Raw genomic sequence first — 18898 nt, 5'->3', positions numbered from 1 at the left:
ATATATAAAAGTTCCATCAAATTTATGCTGTCATATACAAACCCTTAACCATGATCCCATTCTTTCTTGTGTCAAGTACCTGACACATCTGACTGTAACCCAGGTCACACATGTGTAACATCATTCTACTTATCATTGCAGAGATTGCCATGAAGGTGCAACCCTGAGCTGGTTGAGGCCTCTAGGTGTTATTGTAATCTAAGTGTTGATAATAATAATGATGATGGCACACAGGCTGGTTGGCTTGCAATATAATCACTAGCTACTGGCACAAGACACCCGGGTTAATGTCCCTGGATGATCATCAGTATGTGAGAGAGGCCACTGAAAAATGCGTGTAAAGGTTCTGAACTTCAAATATGAAGCCAACCTGCCAAATGGGTCTTAATTTTTTTGATCAAGCTGTAAAATGCTAGTTCTTCCTACATGCTGCCACTAGCATGGCTACTCTTGGCAGCACTGGAAAGACAGTAACTCCTTATTGTTGTCTGAACTAGGAGAACATACATGGTTATGCCATACTCCCCCTTCCCACTTCTGCTGGTTAGAATGCAGAGGTAAAGTGGCTGGAGAGCATAGAAGCCATTTTCGTCTCCAGGGAGAAGGATGGTGCATTGGTTTGCATGTGAGCTTTGGCTACCTGAGTTCAGCTGCTCAGCTTTTAGAGTTCCTTGGGAAAGTCACTTGGTCTTTCTTCCCTATTTGTAAAATGTAGATAATAGTATTCTGCTATCTCCTGGGGGAGTTGTGAGAGTATTTGATTGACGTTTGTGAGACGCTCAGACGATATGGTAACAGTGGCTGTAGAAGTACGATTCCTCGTGTAATAATTGCTGTTCCTAGGGTGACCAGATGTCCCAATTTTGGGGTCTTTTTCTTATATAGGCTCCTATTACCAGCCACCCCCTGCCCCAATTTTTCACATTTGCTGTCTGGTCACCCTAGCTGTTCCTCTTAATTAAAAGCTAGATCCTGCACATGGCATTCTCATCATCTTTCTTTGCTATTTTCATACATTTTATGCAACTGTATAGAGTTGGTTGAAAAACTTAGAACTTGTGACAAAATTTGTCATCAAAATTTCACGTGAAAAAAACAGGAAAAAATGTTTGCAAAATTGTCCATGAAAATATTGACTCATTTTTCTACCAGCTCTACTATTTTTTTTTCTAATATGGTGCTGCTTAGAAAATTGTCAGAAAAGGCAATTTGAGAAAGACAGAAGCAAAATTTGTTGAGTATCTGTGCAGATTCATTTTCACTTTCCAACCAGCTCTATTCAAAATCCAAATTTTAGATGCCACCCTTCCCTACTTCCCAACATGAACATTAGGGTCTGTGCACATCTGCGCACCTTACGTGTTTCACTTGTGTAATTTACACAAAACACCAAACAGTACAGAGACCATGAGAAAAGTGATAGATACTGGGCTATGTTCTGCTCTTAGTTATGCCAGTGTAAATCTGGAGTAGCTCCATTAAAATCAATGAAGTTATTCCAGATTTACACTGGTGCGACTGAGAACAGAATTTGGCTCATTCCATATCTTCTACTGTAGTATGTTTAGCAAAGTATTTATGTTAAACTGTACCAACAATATTAAGCAGTGAACTTTGCTAATACATTTGATGATCTTCGAAGACCGATTGAGCCAAGAGCAGCACAAAGTAAGGTTGTATAAATATTTAATGTAATTTATTGATTATATTTTACTGTAAGACATGATCATAAGCACTTTGAAACCGCACATGGCGCATATGGCATTTAGACAGAGCCAGTTTCAGCCAAAGATGAGTTCAGACTGTCCTAATAAACACCCCTCTAGGGATCATTTTGAAGTGGTAAAATTTTATTAGTAGCAAAAGAACTCTGACATTCTGAAGTCAACTATAAGTAACACTGTATTTTCTCCCTATGTTGATGAAAATGACTGTGTATTTTTAGTGCAATTATTTCACCAAGGATTTTCACAAACAGAGGTAAAATAGGACTCACAAATTTTTAAGACTAGAAGGGACCATCACAATAATGTAGTCTGACTTCCTTCATGTTGCAGGCCACAGAACCGCACCCACCCACTCCTGTAATAGACCCCTAATCTCTGCCTGAATTACTGAAGTCTTCAAATCAAGGTTTAAAGATTTCAGCTTTAATACTCCTGAGTGCTGAGCATGAATGTTGGCTGTGAGAAACCCATTACTCTGGGCTGGATGTCACCAAAGAGAGCTTGTCTCTCCAGTAGCTGCTCAGAGGGTGGAAGTTGTCTCCATCCAGCGGCAGGTTGGCATACTATACAAGGTGGCTAATATGTTCTTTTCTGTGCAATTATACTAGATATCCATTTGGCTCATAACTAGCTGCACCTTCTGTCATTCAGAGTACTTCATAAGGCATTTCATTGACTAGTAATTTATGTGGCTCAGAGGCTCAGCGCTGCAGCAGGGCAGGATCAAGATGTATTGGCAGAGACTCTGTGGAAGCTTGCAGGATGTCTGCATGCTCAGAATCTAACCACTGCTAGAATCCCTCAGTTTTAAGAGCAGTGAAATTCACCCACAAGTATAAAAACTAGAAAATGGAGGGAACTTTGTAAATATGAAACATAACTACTCAGATGTCACAAACTCCTCATTTGTAACTGTGCCACTTACAACTGATTTTTAACCTTGTTTTCCCCCAGTTAAATTCCATGGGTGAGATTTACCCCAGCGGGAACCCTGTTGTGGGTCCCCAGTGACCAAAAGTCATCTGGAGAAGTGAGGGGACAGGTCACAAAGTGGGCAGTGCTGGCTAGAAATGGGGCATATCGAATGCAGCTATGAGATAAGCTTATTTAGAATCTCCCATCAGCAGCTGCTGCTGGCTTAACTTCAGCGGAGCCCCTGGCAGAACATAAAGCAGAAGACTTGAGCATGGTAATGGAAGCATTGCCTGCAGGGAGAAGTGATTTACTGCTTTCGTGAATCTGAGTTGTCTTTAGTGGGCTGGTTGTAAAATACAAGAAAATGTTCATGGACACTTTTTTTTGGCGGGGGGGTTCCAGCTTTTTAGTTGACATTTTTGAAAATTTTCAATTTTTTAATCATTTGATGCGTTGGTTGGTTGGTTAACTTAAAACCCATAAAAGATTTCAATCAGCTCTTCCCATATCCCCAGAACTTTTATGACCAAATAGTGTCTGTTACCTAACCCTGATTGAAGAGTGGGGAAATCATTCTGGTCACTGTTGAATCTGCACTCTGGAAGTTCGTAATGTGGGATACATCTGTATTTTGCACTCTTCTGGGTTGTCTTTTCGGTCACTTTCCTCATTTAAAAAATGTTTACATCTCATTATGGTTTCAGATGTGAGCTGACACTTAATCCTCTGACTGCATATGATAGGTACAGCATGCACCATTACACGACCCCCTCATCCATTAACGAAATGCCAGCTAGCTCCTTTTGCAAAATCAGACAGACTCGAAACAATTCTCTGCTGAGAGATGCTACGAATTTATGTCTATCTTTCCCAGCTAAAGTGAAGGTGTAAGCGCACTGGATACAGACCTCTAAGGCTATGTCTACACTGCACAGCACTTGCAGCAGCATGTAGGGTATGCATAGCTGCACCCTGCAGTGAAAAACAGGCTGTGTCCACACTATGTTGTGCAGCTACGTGTCAGTGAAAGGCTCTGGCAGTAGGGAAAGGCTCAGCAGCAGGGCTGCAGTGGGACACTACACTGATAAAAATACCAGAGTAGGCAGGGGAGGCACTGTTTCAGAAAGAACAGCCACTTAACCAGGTGATGGTCCATTTGATCTTGTTGACACCTGGCTGAGACATCAGCTAGCCTGTTGTCTCTGGTTGTGGCTGTACCCTCAGACTTGGAACATGTTTTAATAATACCATACAGAGAAATCTTATAACTTTACATGCAGTGTTGCCACACATATTTTACCAGGATAATAGTGATCAGCTAATAATGAGTTTTCAAATGATACCTTGCAAGGCATACTTTGCACAAAATGAAAAGGAGTACTTGTGGCACCTTAGAGACTAACAAATTTATTAGAGCATAAGCTTTCGTGAGCTACAGCTCACTTCATTGGATGCATTTGGTGGAGTGAGCTGTAGCTCACGAAAGCTTATGCTCAAATAAATTTGTTAGTCTCTAAGGTGCCACAAGTACTCCTTTTCTTTTTGCGAATACAGAGTAACACGGCTGCTACTCTGAAACCTTTGCACAAAATGTATCATAGTTTTGTAAAAGGGTTAACAAAGGGGTATAGACTCTCATCTAGTCTAGCCCTCTGTGCTGAGACAGGACTAAAGAAACCTAGGCCATCCCTGACTGATGTTTGTTTAACCTGTTCTTAAAAACCTTCAAGGAAGGGGATTCCACAACCCTGGTGTTCAGCTAATATCTAACTTAAATCTCTCTCACTGCAAGCTAAGCCAGTTGCTTCATGTCCTATGCTCAGTGGACAGAGAACAATACTAGTGCCATGGTTCCTTTCAGCAGAGTTTGAACTCATAGCTTTCAGCACAGCAGCATGGACCTCTACCACTTCAGTTAAAGAAGTATCTCTATTAGCTAGTGACAGTAGTGGGTTTTTATCTTCTAGTTGACCCTATCCAGGAAAAGGGTATGTGGTACACAGTTTTTCACTGTGTTATACCACAATGCAATAATTGTAGGTGTTCAGTTGGGGCCGTAAATTATAAACAATCTGGAAAAATAAAAGAGTAAAAACTTGAATACACTCTTGAGAAACTCATTTCTTCTGCTTGGTTTCCCTCAGTTTCTATACTCTCACATTCACCCATCCATAAACTAATCAAGCTATTTCAACTATTGGTTGGAAATTAAGAGAGTTCTATCTTTAAATCCTTGAGTAAGGCTTAGAGATGCTATGCTATTAACGGCCATGTAGTTAAATACTTGGATGGCGCTATTTTGGAACATGCCAAAACTGAAATGATACCGAGCAGAAGCCACATTGAGACAATACTAAAAGAGACAGCATGACAGTAAACCTTTAGTGCTATGCGGCTATTGTGGGAGATTAAAATTGTTACCGTACCGGGGATAGCATGGGGAGATGGAAGCATGGAATTCCCCCCCTCTTCCCCTCCCCCCATTCACATCCTAGCTCCTGATTAAATCAATAAAAATAAAATTCAAATAAATATTTTAAGTGATACAGTTCAACCATCTCTCTGTAGTTCAAATAGTGTCCAGATATCACCCACAGAAGTAATATAAAAATTTGTACATTTACCCCAAAGGTACCAATGACAGTTTAATAACGTTTTCCTCCCTCTTACCTGGTCTATATATTTTTTCATTCTTGTTACATCTCTCCAAACCCCCACTTCCAATCGTTGCCTTTTTATCCCTCCTGCCTTAGAGGGGTTGTTACAAATGGATTAAATTATAGCACAATTGGGAATAACATTCCTCAGTTTTGATTTATGATCTGGAGTGCACACACTCCAGAATGGGTGAAGCTCCAGAACAAAACCCAGCTCCTGTGGAAGAGACCAGTACATGTTAATTAGTCTGTCATTCATCATAATCCTCATTTTGACTGAGTTGTCTAATCTGATGTACGCTGGGTGGGTACGTTGAGTTTATTTCAACAAATAATACAAAACAAGAAAGAGAAGGGAAACATACAGGATTGTGATGGTGTTTGTTAAGGGGAAGGTGAAACCAAAATGCCTTTCAGTGGACTTAACCTTTCTAGGTATCAGCTGTTGCAAAGTGATTTGTTTTCGGTCCCATCTCTGCTTTTTGATGCTGCACTATTATGTTTTCTCTCCCTTATGTGGACAATATGCTTGTGAACAAGGCCCCTAATCTATCATTTACCAAATTCATTACAGTGTACGCTGACGCATGCTTTACTCTTCCCAGCAGGCATTTGTTAAACAAAAGAAAAGGCACACTTCTCTCAAGCAGCATGGTTATTGATTGATATTATTAGATTTAACCCTCCCCCACCCTCGCCACACTGAAGCTAGGAATAGAGGATCATAAAATTACTGTAGTGGAAAAGCTTTTAAAACAAAGCACTGAGTAAGGAGGATATGGAAAAAAAGTTGCAAGGAAGTACAGAAAAAGAGGGATTTTAAGCATGACTATAAAGGAACATTGTTAGCATTAAATACTGCCTTTATGATTTAGTAGCGTCTCAAGCAAGAAAGACAGGTGCAAACTATTAGGCTCTAAGTTGTCTCCCACTCTGACCCTACTGCTGGGAAAGAGAGTGGTCAGTGTCAGATTTTTGCCTAATTAACCCTGCAATGGGAATACATTGATTACATACAGCCTGTAATGGGAATACATGCACCGACTGAGGATCTTGTTATAGGCAGAACAGGAAGAAAAAATGTTTTTCTTGGAAAAATTTGAAATGTTTTGGTTTTGAAAACTGAAAAATTTAACAAGACCAAAGAAGTTTTGTTTTTTCAAAGATTTTCAGTTTGGTTTTTTTTCAGTTCATCAAATGGGGCTTTAAGTCTGGTCCATGCCCTAAACCCTAATTTTGCTACCTTCTGGCCTGATGCAACAATGATCAGTTTTAGGAAACCAAATCTTTATTTCATAGAGTCATAGATTCCAAGGCCAGGAGGGGACCACTGTAATCATCTAGTCTGACCTCCTGTATAACTTAGGCAATAGAACTTCTCCAAAATAATTCCTAGAGCAGATCTTTTAGAAAAACATCCACTTGATTTAAAAATGGCCAGCATTTGGAGAATCCACCATGAATCTTGGTAAGTTGTTCCAATAGTTAATTAACCTCACTGTTAAAAATGTACATCTTTTTCCGATCTAAATTTGTCTAACTTCAGTTTGCAGCTATTGGATCGTGTGATACCTTTCTCTGCTAGATTGAAGAGCCCATTATCAAATACTTGTTCCCCACCTAGTTGCTTATAGACTGCAGTCAAGTTACCCCGTCACTTGCTCTTTGTTACATTAAATAGATTGAGCTCTTTGAGTCGATTGCTGTCAGGCAGGTTTTCTAATCCTTGAATCATTCTCGTGCCTCTTCTCGAACCCTTTTCAGTTTATCAACGTCCTCCTTGAACTGTGGACAGCAGATTTGGACACTGTGTTCCAGCAGCAGTTGCACCTCTGCAAATACAGAGGTAAAATAACGTCTCTACTCCTAATCAAGCTTCCCCTGTTTATGCATCCAAGGATTGCATTAGCTCTTTTGGCCACATCATCACATTGGGAGCTCATGTTCAGCTAATTATCCCCCTCCCCCCCCTTTTCAGAGTCACTGCTTCCCAGGATGGAGTCCCTCATGCTGTAAGTATGTCCTACATTCTTTGTTTCTACATTTACATTTAGCTGTATTAAAATGCATATTTGCTTGTACCCAGCTTCCTAAGCAATCTAAATCGTTCTGTCTCAGTGACCTGTCCTCTTTGTTATTTCTATATCTATTTCTATATCTATTCTATATCATTTCTCCAATTTTTGTGTCATCTGAAAACTTTATCAGTAATGATTTTATATTTTTTCCCCAAGTCATTAGTAAAAATGTTAAATACCCTAGGGCCAAGAAGTGACCCCTGAGGGACCCCACTAGAAACATTCCCCTTCTCTGATGCTTCTTCATGTACAATTACATTTTGAGACCTATTAGTTAGCCAGCTTTTAATCCATGTAACATGTGCCACGTTGATTTTATATATTTTTAGTTTTTAATCAAACTGTCATGAGGTACCAAGTCAAACGTATTACAGTAGTCTAAGTATATTACATCATCGCTATTACCTTCTTTTGACGAGATTACAAGTTTGGTTGAGAAAAGTATCAAGTTGGTTTGACGGGATCTGTTTTCCTAGGTTGATTGACATTAATTATATTACCTTCTTTAATTCTTTAATTTGAGATGTGTCCAAAATTAGCTCCCAGTTTCAGCACAGATTTGTTGTGATTGGGTCAGGCCCATCTCTAAGCTTTAGCACGTAGCTGTATGGATCTCTAGGAAGTGCCAGCAGCTCTGACTGCTTTGCAGACTAGTTTTGCTCTGGGAGCCTCATACCAGCAAGACTCAAGCCTACTGGAACAGTGTGGAAATCTCTTGCTAGGCTATGCCTGGGTGTCTTTAACAGGGATATAGGACTAACATTCAGTTTTCAGTCCATATCCATCCTTCTCCAGGAATTGGTGGGGTAGGGCAGCACTGTATATAATATAACCCTCTCCAGTGCTCCCAACCAAGCTTCGCTTACCAACTGAAGGATCTGGGAGCTTGAGGGAAGCTAACAGACCAATGGACAACCAGCTATGCAATATGATCTTTTTTTTTTGCCTCATCTATGCATTGCTTTGCTTTTGTTTCACAAACTATAACACTATTTAAATGCAGCTGCTATTATTTTTTACTCTGAATATGTAGCATGCTTTTAATGGTACTGCCTAGAGAAATGGGGATTTTTTTTCCAGTAGCTTGCTGAGATGGTTCATTCCATCTCACCATGGTTATTAAGGCCATAAAATACTGGATGGGAAAATTCTGAGCTTTTCTCTTTGCAACTTCATAGGTACAAGTTTCACCTGTGGTTCAGTATTTAACTGAAATTAAGGCTGACAATTTTGTCCATATAAATTAAATTAATGAGATGTTTGATCTAGCACTAAACTGTTTGTGCACATCTTTCTTCTGGATATTGTATCAGCATTATAATCCTATGGGCTCCCTGAGATTCACCTTGTGATCCTCTGCCTAGTGTGTGAATAAAGTAGCAGTCATTACCAATGCCATATGCACCAGAAGATCTGAATAAATGGAGACTCAGGCAGAACTTCAGAGGTGCAAAGCAGGAGGCCAATCCTGTCATTAGGTAAAAGTTTGCCCATTAAAAAATGAAAAGCACTTTGTTAATTCCTTCTCTGCAAACTCCAGTTCAGCAAAGTATCTCCTGGTGGGATAGTTTTGTAGTCCTCTATTTTTATTGGCTTGAGTCTAAAGGCATTTTCGAATGGCATCACTTTAACCCACATAATTTATGATATAGCTCTCTTTCCTCTACCTGTCTGTGGGATTTTCACTCATCCTTACATCATTATATCTGTATTTGTAATACTGGAGGGTTAGCACTAATACTCTTGGGTTAACACAATTAACACTGAATAGTCTTGCAAAATGTGCTAAAATTTTTTGAAAATACCACTACAATTTCTATCAAGAAACTCTATATTCCAAAATCTGGGCAAAAATAAATTTTTGGAGCTACCAAAACGGAGTCTGTACAAGCTATACAAATCTGTACGTTAGCGGAGGGAGAACATCCTTTCAGAAGAACATGTTTTGCAATGATGGAAAGCAGACGTGGATGTACTTCAGTAAATTTTCAGAAATGCTTTCCTCAACATAACGTTCAACAAAGTGATCTTTGCAACCCAAGCATTTCCCTCATAAAGCACTATACCCTTCTTCAGGGAAAAGAGAGAGTAGTGGCTTGGCAACAGCAGCTATCCAACTGAGGAGAAAGGGAGAGTATATTATCCCTTCATATATCTAAAACCCATCTGTCCCAGATATCATTGCCAAAAGAGCAAATATTCATAAAACAGACATCTAAACGAAATGCAAGCAACAAGGCTATTTACATGCATCTGGGAAGAATTTAGCAGAAGCATTGTCCCAGCCACTTTAACATATCCTGTAGATAGACATCACCCTTCTGTAGCAAAAATTTAATTTTTTAAATCATGACTTTCTTGCTTTTTCTCCTCCTTTCTCCACCATTTGCTGGTGCCAAATGCGTGTTTGGTAAGATAAGTGTGCTTCAGGTATATGGGGCCTGATTTTGCTGTCATTTATGCTAGTATAGCGCCATTGACTTCAGCAGTGTTACTCTTGATTTACTCCCCAATGTAAGTGTGGTGGAGCATCTGCTCCATGCTGGCCAGTAAGGGGTTAATAGAGCCCTAGGGAGGCTGCACAAAAAGCAGCCAATAGGAAAGGGGCTGTAAAGAGCGGCCAATCAGGGCTCAGCAGGCCCATATAAAAAGAGTTTCAGGGCAGAGCAGGTTAGTAGCTCCCTGGAGCTCAAGGAGGGAGGACTGGGTCCCTTGCAGGTAGAGGGAAGCTAGCACCCTGGACCAAGCAGTGCTGGGTAGGAACAGGGGAGCCTACCCAGGGTGCTCCTGTCTGGCTGCTAGGACTGGCATGCTGAGGCCCTGAGGTGAGGGTGAAGAAGGTGCTGGGGCTGTGAGAAAGTGGCCCAAGAAAATGCACTGAGGAGTTGGAGAGGATGCAGAATGTGTCTGCCATCAACAGGGTCCCTGGGCTGAGACCTGGAGTAGTGGGCCAGCCTTGGTCCCCCCCTTCACTCACCACTGGGGAAACATCTGGATAGTTGACTGCAGGGCTCCTGGAAGTGGAGGAGCACGGATTGTGACACGCCTGGAGGGCTGCATCATGAAGAGGATGCCACAGTCTTTTGAGTGATGTGGGTCCAAGAGCAGATGAGATAGTGGGCAAGGCACCATTGGGAGAGGGTGTAGGGACCTACGTTGCTAATCCTTAAAATGGCCAGCAGGAGGCACCAGTCTGGTGAGTGGAGCCTTGTCACAGTAAGTGACTTCAAACTTGGGACTATGTTTTTTTCAAATTAACCCAACATTCTCTAACTAAATATAGAGGGGAAATTGTGGTGATGTTTTGTCTTTTCCTAAGGTTGTCAGTTACTGTAGTACCTCAGTGCCTAGTATCTCAGATGTCACCTTTGGCACATCTTGGCATTTTAATGGTGACCACTGTATGTATTTTTATTAGAAACTGACAATAGCACTTCACATTCCTCCTTCTATCCTAGTTTTGCTGTCTCCCACAGAATCTAAAGCAGTGATGGGGTTGAAGGGAGTGTGGGATGGGATTCTAACAGAGGACAGTGAGCACTGCCGTTGTGGATTGAACTTTGGCTGAATGTACGTTTTTCATATGTAATATGTGTTCTTTGAACCCCTGTAATTTTCACCAGACCGGTATTGTTAACGGGAATTCAGAAAACACTCCATATGTAGAGCATTTGCTGGCAGTTAGAATCTGGAATCACTGGATGAGATTCTCTGACCTATGATATACAGACAGTCAGACTAGATGATAACAGTGGCTTTATCTAGCGTTAACATCTATGAATTTAGGAATGAAAACACTCTTTATAGAAGAAGGAAGGGCTCTGGGTTTCATTATCTTCCAGACCTTGGCTCTTTCAGAAAAGGAAATAAAGACGGGTGAAGGCAATCTTCCATGGAACACAGCAAGAGGGTAAGTGCATGTGATCAAAGGGAGGATGGCTATGATATGTACCTGGCTTATGTTCCTAATTATAATAATGGCTATTTGGGTAGCCAAAGAGAATTCTGTATAAGCTACATCAATGCATTTTTTCTTGTTTGTTGCATGTATGAGTCAGGCCAAGTGTTCGTGAGGCTACAAACTGAACTGGACATTCCTGCAACTAGGAGCATTGGCTGGGATTCTCAAAGATGCCAAAGGAAGTTAGGCATCAGCTCTCATTAACTTTCATTGAAAGTCACCTCCAGCTTCCATTAACAGTAATTGAACGTTGCACCCAACTCACTTAGACTCCTTTGGAAATCCAGCCTCTGTCTTTATCTAAATGCTGGATTTCTCCTAGCATCTTAAGAGTATCTGATTGTCATCTTGTCCTCCTTCACAGCACATACTTTATGAGGAGATAGTAATTTTCCCTTTGTGTCACACTGGATTGTATTCATGATCAGGAGAGTGGATGTACAGATTCCTTAATTTAAAAATATATTTTTGTTCAATTTAAATTTTTAAATGTTTCATGCTATGGGTCCAGGAGTCAGCCGAAATATTAATAACAATCCTAGTAATTCCGACAAAAGAGATTGCTATTATGCCAGCTGCTGAAAAATTGAGGTGGGATTCTTTCCAGCAAATGGGGTCTAGCATTTTCCTTCTAAATGCTTACAAGAAATACTTCTATTTATAAATTCTTTTAATAATAATCTCTTACAGTTTGCTACTGATGCAGGTTAACTTGTGGCAGTATCACTAACTGGATTTTGGAAACATAAGCAGTTTTTTTTTCTTTAAACTGGTATATGTTTTTCGGCACTGTGGTGTTGCTAGCTTTATTTATAGTGGGTGTTATTTGAGCAGCATTTAACTTGATTAATGCACATCATGCAGTGCAGGGCAGCAGAGAAGAGACCGTTGTTGACTTTAGTGGGAACTCGTGGGAGAGCAAAATCAAAGGCAGATCCTCTAAATAGAAGTTGCTTTGCAGAGATTTCTTCCCAGAAATCAGGAGTTCTGCATTTCAGATTTAGTTGAACCATTGTTTTATGCCAATGCTGTTTAACACATCTGAAATCCCATCAGAGTCAGGGCAACATTTGAACAGTACACTTACTGTTAGGTAATTTTAGACTGGAGAATTAGCTAAGAGGCTGTGTCCAAATATCATGGGTCTCTATCTAGCAAATGAAGCAGAAGTGGGCAGTGACTAACTCCAAGGAGACATCAGTTGCATAAGCTACAGAGACTTGCTGCTTGGAATTATTTGCCTATTTCAAAGAGTCCTAAACCAGGTAAAACTCACTTGATTTGGAGGTTTATTTGGGGTTTGGTCAGACTTGGGGAATGTAAGGGAAAGCCATACCTTTCTATCCACAGCTATCCATTGTCGAAGAAGAACTAGCTTCCTGCCTCCTTTCCTGCTGCCGTCTTATGGGTGGTGGTTTAATAATTGGGCCTATAAATTTACCCTGATTATGGGACCAACTGTGAAAAGTTAGTGAAAGTTCATAAAATGTCACAATAGCCTATAATGGCTAGTGCTGGTGGGGAAAGGTGCAAAAAAGAGACTGAATTAGGTCAAACAAAAAGGCTTACAGATGGAATTCAAGGGTGGTGTTAAGATCATGCTTGGTAAACAAGAACATTGTGAGATTGGAAATCAATGAACCAAAATTGGTGTATTGGAAATTTAGGCCTAAATGGTGGACAGAATAGTGAGGGGATGGGCTATTCCATCCCTCACTCCTTTCTGGGGTCCTTAAAATAGGAGACTTTGGGGGTGGGTGGAAAGAGGCGGCTATTGCAAGGCTGGCTGACTGAAAGGAGGGGATGCAAATACTGTCTGACTGAAAGTCAAGAGTCAGGGAAAGAGTGAGCTGCCCCATCATGGCTACCACCCCCACCATCTTCTGGAACCCCTGACCTTCACCCTAACCCTGAGAGATGTCCTGACCAGACCGGACCAGAGAGAGGGACCCAGCTGACATCACCACCTCCTCCAGCTAAATCCCATATACCACCTGGGATGTGAGACTTTCTTTCCCTTATGCCCCCATGTGTCCTTTTTCTTCCCCCTCCACCCCCCTTTCCTAACTTTTTCCTTTTTCCTTCTGTCTAATAAGAGTCTGGCTTAGCTGGCTAAGACTGCATATTTTGCAACACTGCCATGAGCCTGTGACCAGAGGGGCAGTTAAAAGCAGTGGCCTAAACAGCCAAATGATGCTGGTGTGAGTTTAGCAGATTTCAGAGTGACTGATCAGACTGTCTGCTCTGCCTGCGTTTTTCCACCAGTGAGGTTGGGAGAGAGAATTAACACCAGAGACAGAATCTTCTTTTTCTATCTTGGGTGTTTTTTTCTTTCCCCTTCTGTGTGTTTGTCTTATTTTGTTTCCTAGGAAACAGTATCAGATTTTAACCATAACAAGCCCATCTTAACTATCTGTTTCTCTTTTCCCCCAGAAAGAGTTATTGCCATCTTGTTTACCATCTCTGATGGTATTAAAGAGTTTTTTCCTTCTAAAGCCTCTCTTCAGCGATAGGTAAAGGGAACAAGGGATGTTAACACAAAAGCCTTACTCAATACTTCACATTTCTCATCTTTTAACTGCTTTTCCTTCTCTTTTGTATCTTTAAGAAAAGGTTGAAAGAATTTTTAATGGTGTGCTTGCCATGGTGCTAAGCAGGCTGAGGTGTCTGTATATCAAGCCCTGAGCCTTGTTTTAATGTTGGACGGTTACAGGGTCATGTTAACACCTTTGGCTTTTTGGGCCCATGTATCCCATCTAAATTAATACAAAGGGGCGGGTTGGTGGATTTCTAACCCATTGCTCCATCCCTGGTGAAGAGTGACCCCTTCCGACCTCTGCAAGAGGTGGTTTACTAGCATTCTGAGCCTGCATTTTTGGGGGCAGAGACAGGTAGGCCTACTGCTTCAAGCCCATAACTGTCTGTGAGGAAAGGGAGCCCATCTGGTGTAAACACAGCTATTCCCGTTGTTGGTGACTCTGAAGTTGAGATGCCTCTCAGACTGGCAGATGGTATTTTGGAATCCCCAAGATTCCTGTTTGCAGTGATTGGAACAGGAGACGGGGGAAACAGGGCTCTTGGTTCTATTTGCAATTCTTTTAATGTCTCCCTTAGTGACTTTGGGCAAGGTACTTAGCCAACTGCTAAAATAATCCCAACTGCAAGCGTTTTACGCAACTCATGCTGAGAACAATGACTGTAATGATTACAAAGTGCAGGCCTTAGCTGATACTGTCTTTCTAGTGCATTTTAAGGGCCAGGTGCTGCAATTTCATCAATGCAGGTGCAGCCTTACCCTCAAGTGGCCTCCCACTGAGCATGATAGGGCTCCTGTCAGGCAGAGGGATCTGCTCATGCAAGGCTGATTGCAAGACAGGAGCCTAAGCTGTTCAGATCGAAAAATAATCACAGCACCCATTTCTCAAAAGTGCAAATGCACTGGTCTGTCTCCATGTGTTACTTAAAGATGCTAATACTTATTCCACTAATACTTCACGTTTGTTTGTTACTGTGACGTCAAGGCAAATAACATCAATTTGACCTCTTGCTACCAAGCTTGGGTTCAAAGCCCATACCCGTGGAAAAAATCAATAAATCGTAGAATTAAAAGATGACATGCTGGTTAATTGATTCTTCCGGGAAGACTTTCCCCAAGGTTTAAACTATTACCAACAGCACGAAGTTATAATGAAGACTAAGTATTTTTATGAAGTGGAGTCATTAACAATGGATTAGACAGTGGAATCCAATTTCCTGTTCTATCAGTGATGCTGACACAGACTGAAATCTTGTTGACGTATTGGGCATTGTTGTCGTCCTCTCAGCAGAGAGAAAAATTATATTTGCCATTCTCCACTGGCTGCATCTCACAGGCTAAACTGTATTTTATACAAAGGCTCAAACCAGAATCTTATTGGAGTAAACATATACAAGAAAATAAATATAGCTGTAGGCATAAATATTTTACAGCCATTTTGCAGCTTAGTGTGTTTACAACATTTAATTTAATATAGTTATTTTGGTTGTATGGGGTTTTTCCCTCTTTAACTATATATTCAAAAGCTTAAGCTAGGCAGCAGGCATGCGTGTGCGCACACACTCGGGGGAGAGATCCTCCGCTGGTATAAATTCTCATAGCTCCATGGACTTCAAGCACCAACAGAGGATCTGCCCCTGTCTGTGTGGGGACACAGAGTATATGTAATATATATTTTTAGGTCTGTAGAAGAATACCCTGGAGATACAGTTCTATTTTTAGAGTGTCATAACCTGGGAAGCTCTTGCACTATTCACTTCAAATCATGTAAAATAAATTTGATCTTGACTCAGGTCTGACCTACCAGTGTTGTGGCTGATATAACATCTTGGTGGATTTTAGAGGTGGGGTCAAAATCAGGCTTGATATGGAAACTCGGTTGCAACCTTAACTATGGAAGTGCCTGTTATCACTGCAAAATGAGACTTAAAATTTTTAAATACCTTTCGGTGAGGGAAATATTTATTATATGTAGGATTATGGCTGGAAAGAGGCACAAATCAATGTGGCCTAGTGGCTAGAGCACTGCACTGGGACTCAAGTCTGGGGTTCTATTGCTGGCTCTCACTGGCTTACTGGGTGATCTTACTTCACCCTTCTGTGTGTCTCAGTTTCCCCAGATGTAAAATTGGGGTATTGATACTGACCTCCTTTGTGAAGTGATCTGAGATCTACTGATGGAAAGTGCCATATAGTGTTATACAGCACTGATGTTGAGCAGTGAATGTATAAATATTAGCACCTTGAGTGTGTCTGGCTTCAGTCAGTCCTGTTCCCTTAGCTGTTTCGTTCACAGTAAGCAGTAAGGCGATACACTCACTTTTTTTTTAACATACCTTGTGTATTAAACACTACTCTGTGAAATCCCCTGTACGATGTGCAGCTGTTTTTTACCGTCAATCAGGCTGCGGATGGAGGAACAGTGCCACAGCTTTGTGAACCATATGGCATAGGAAATTGCTTGATATTGGAGCCCTCATAGATAAGAAATTCAACTGTTTCTCTTGAAGCGAAATAGTAGGTAGGCAGACGCGCTCTCTGATTCAGGGAAATAGGTTCCATTTGTCTCCGTCCCTATTGCCTTGGCGTGTTTGGCTCAGTGAGTGGTACAACTTCCTGGGTTTGATAGGATGAGTTTGACTCTTGGGCTCCACGCCAATCTGAGTGCAGTTACCAATTGACTGAGAGTCCATGTTCGTAGCCCAGGGCGTCCTGGATTCACGCTCAGGGTTTGCGGCAGTTAGAGATAAAGCCTGTGGCTAAACTGTTGTTGTTTACAGTCTGTAGTGATTTTTAGAGACTAACAAATTTATTAGAGCATAAGCTTTCATGAGCTACAGCTCACTTCATCGGATACATCGGATGTAGCTCACGAAAGCTTATGCTCTAATAAATTTGTTAGTCTCTCAGGTGCCACAAGTCCTCCTTTTCTTTTTGCGAATACAGACTAACACGGCTGCTACTCTGAAACCTGTAGTGATTTTGTGAGGGTGATAATGAACAGACACAGAGTGGATGGTCACCGGTGAATTCAATGCCTGTGACAGGTGCTGGACTGCATGTGCTGGAGAATGAAGTCCTTAATTAGTCCCCAGCCAAAATTTGTGAGACAGTTAAAGTTGTAAATATACTTTACTGTGACTGGCACTTTCAAAGGAGCTTAAAGGAGTTGGCTCCTAGCTCTCATTGAAAGTCAGTGGAATAAGCCCCTTTGAAAATCCTCCCCCCCACTCCCCATACGTTGCGGTTGTTATACTGGAAGGTGCTAATGGCTGCCATCAGGGGAGTCTTGGAGTCAAAGACCATCACATTTCCCAGTAAAGCCAATGGGTTTGGCCAAGCACTCTGTCAGACTCAACAGAAGGAGCAATCAAGCCCCTTTATTTAGTAAAACAGCTGGGGGTGATGATGCTATTACCCAAGGCACTAGACAGGAAGGCAGGTCGGAGCTAACCCATGTGGACTGCAGGGGCTTCCCTGGCTGCAAACACAGTGCTGGGATGTCAGTTGCAGGCTGTGTGTGTTGGAGCAGAAAAGCCAGAAGAAAGAGTTGTGAGTGACCCTGACAGGAAGCAGAGAGAGAGAGCTTCTTGGGCACAGAGCCTGCTTGAATGGCAGACTTCGGGATTTCTGAGCAAGGAAACTGCTTGCTTCTGTTTGTTTCTATTGTGTTTACGTGAACAGGACTCAGCGTGCCTTTCTTTTATAAGTAAACAATATTACATTAAGGCTAGACCTGACTCATATCATAGGTTCCTTATTCTAATTGAAATAACCCTGCAAGGCCCTGAATATTGGCTAGCTGCATGGGGTAAAAGAGGAAATATGGCTTTAGGGGTGGGGAGGAGGGAACAAGAATTCTGCTGAGGGAAGGGAAGTGGTTGGGTGAGGAAGATTATAATTGTTGTTTATATTGTGGTAGTATCTAGAGGGAGGGACCTGTTGTGCATGGTTCTGTACAAACACACAACAAAAAGAGACAGTCCCTGCCCCCCTGAAGCATTCACAATCTAAGTATAAGGCAAGAGACAACTGGTGAACAAGAGGAATAATCTGCCTTTTTTTTTTCTTCTGAAAAATCCTTGTGACAAAGCTCTCTGTTTACATATTCATGGACTGGTAGGATGGGGTGAACAAACCCCACACTAGGCAAGAAGGGGTTAATGTGAACCTGTGGGCTCAGTCAGCCCCATCCCGCTATACCTGCAGTAGGTGCCATGCTTGGAGGGAAGAGCTAAAAGGGCTGAACTCGGTTCAGTTAGGGGCTGACCGGGAAAGCCAGAAGATTGCTGACTCTTGCTCAGGGAGAGACGCCTCGCTGGAGTTGGGGAGCAGGCAGATATAGCTTCCCCGAAGGAAGGTAAGCCTTCAGCAGGTAGCCCAAGGTACTTGGGAAGGAAATCTGGGGGAAATGAACTTGCCCACGATTCTGCGTGTGCTGCCGGAGAGGCAGAAAGACTCCCGTATGGTTAGGGATTGCTGCCCTGTGAGGGGGTGGAGAAAATCTCCTGCAGCAGAGTCAGCTGGGTGGTAGTGCAAAGAAGCTCTGCAAGTGAGTCTGGAAAAGAGGAAGATATGTTTTTGTGTGTGTACACACACAAAACATAAAATGTTGATACTGGAAACCTCAGAAGAAGCTGTGGGAAAGACAAGGCAACATAGGAAGTAGTCCAGGGAGGCAGCAAAAAGTCTGCATTGACAGGCTGTTGCTGCTCATTAAAGAGTCCCTAGACCAGAACCCAGTGGAGAGCGAGGGTCTGGATTCCCCTACTGGCCCTGTAAGGAAGGCAGCATGGAAACCCGCTGATATCAGGAGTGACAATTCATGAGTCTGGAGTCAGGCTGAAGACACAATGTGAGGACAGCAGACTATAGTCTGTTCAACTCTTGTTTTACCCCAGAAGGTGACCTGGCCAGAGGGCTGAGTCACAAGAAGAGATGAACCATTAGACCACCATAAGGCCTAAACAGCCTTTTGGTGGAAGCAATTGAGAGGAATGCTCTGCAATGCCCCACCTGGCCAC

At 41.9% G+C, this 18898-nt stretch overlaps 1 long non-coding RNA gene across 1 annotated transcript in view; it reads left to right on the top strand.

Annotated features, from left to right (window-relative positions):
* LOC122455730 overlaps window positions 1-18898 on the top strand; it is a 72701-nt gene that overhangs the window by 52256 nt on the left and 1547 nt on the right. The window lies entirely within an intron of this gene.

This window comes from Dermochelys coriacea, chromosome 9 (assembly GCF_009764565.3).
Source record: "Dermochelys coriacea isolate rDerCor1 chromosome 9, rDerCor1.pri.v4, whole genome shotgun sequence".
NCBI lineage: Eukaryota > Metazoa > Chordata > Testudines > Dermochelyidae > Dermochelys > Dermochelys coriacea.
Note: the sequence above shows the minus strand (reverse complement) of the source record. Positions and strands in the feature narration are given on the sequence as shown.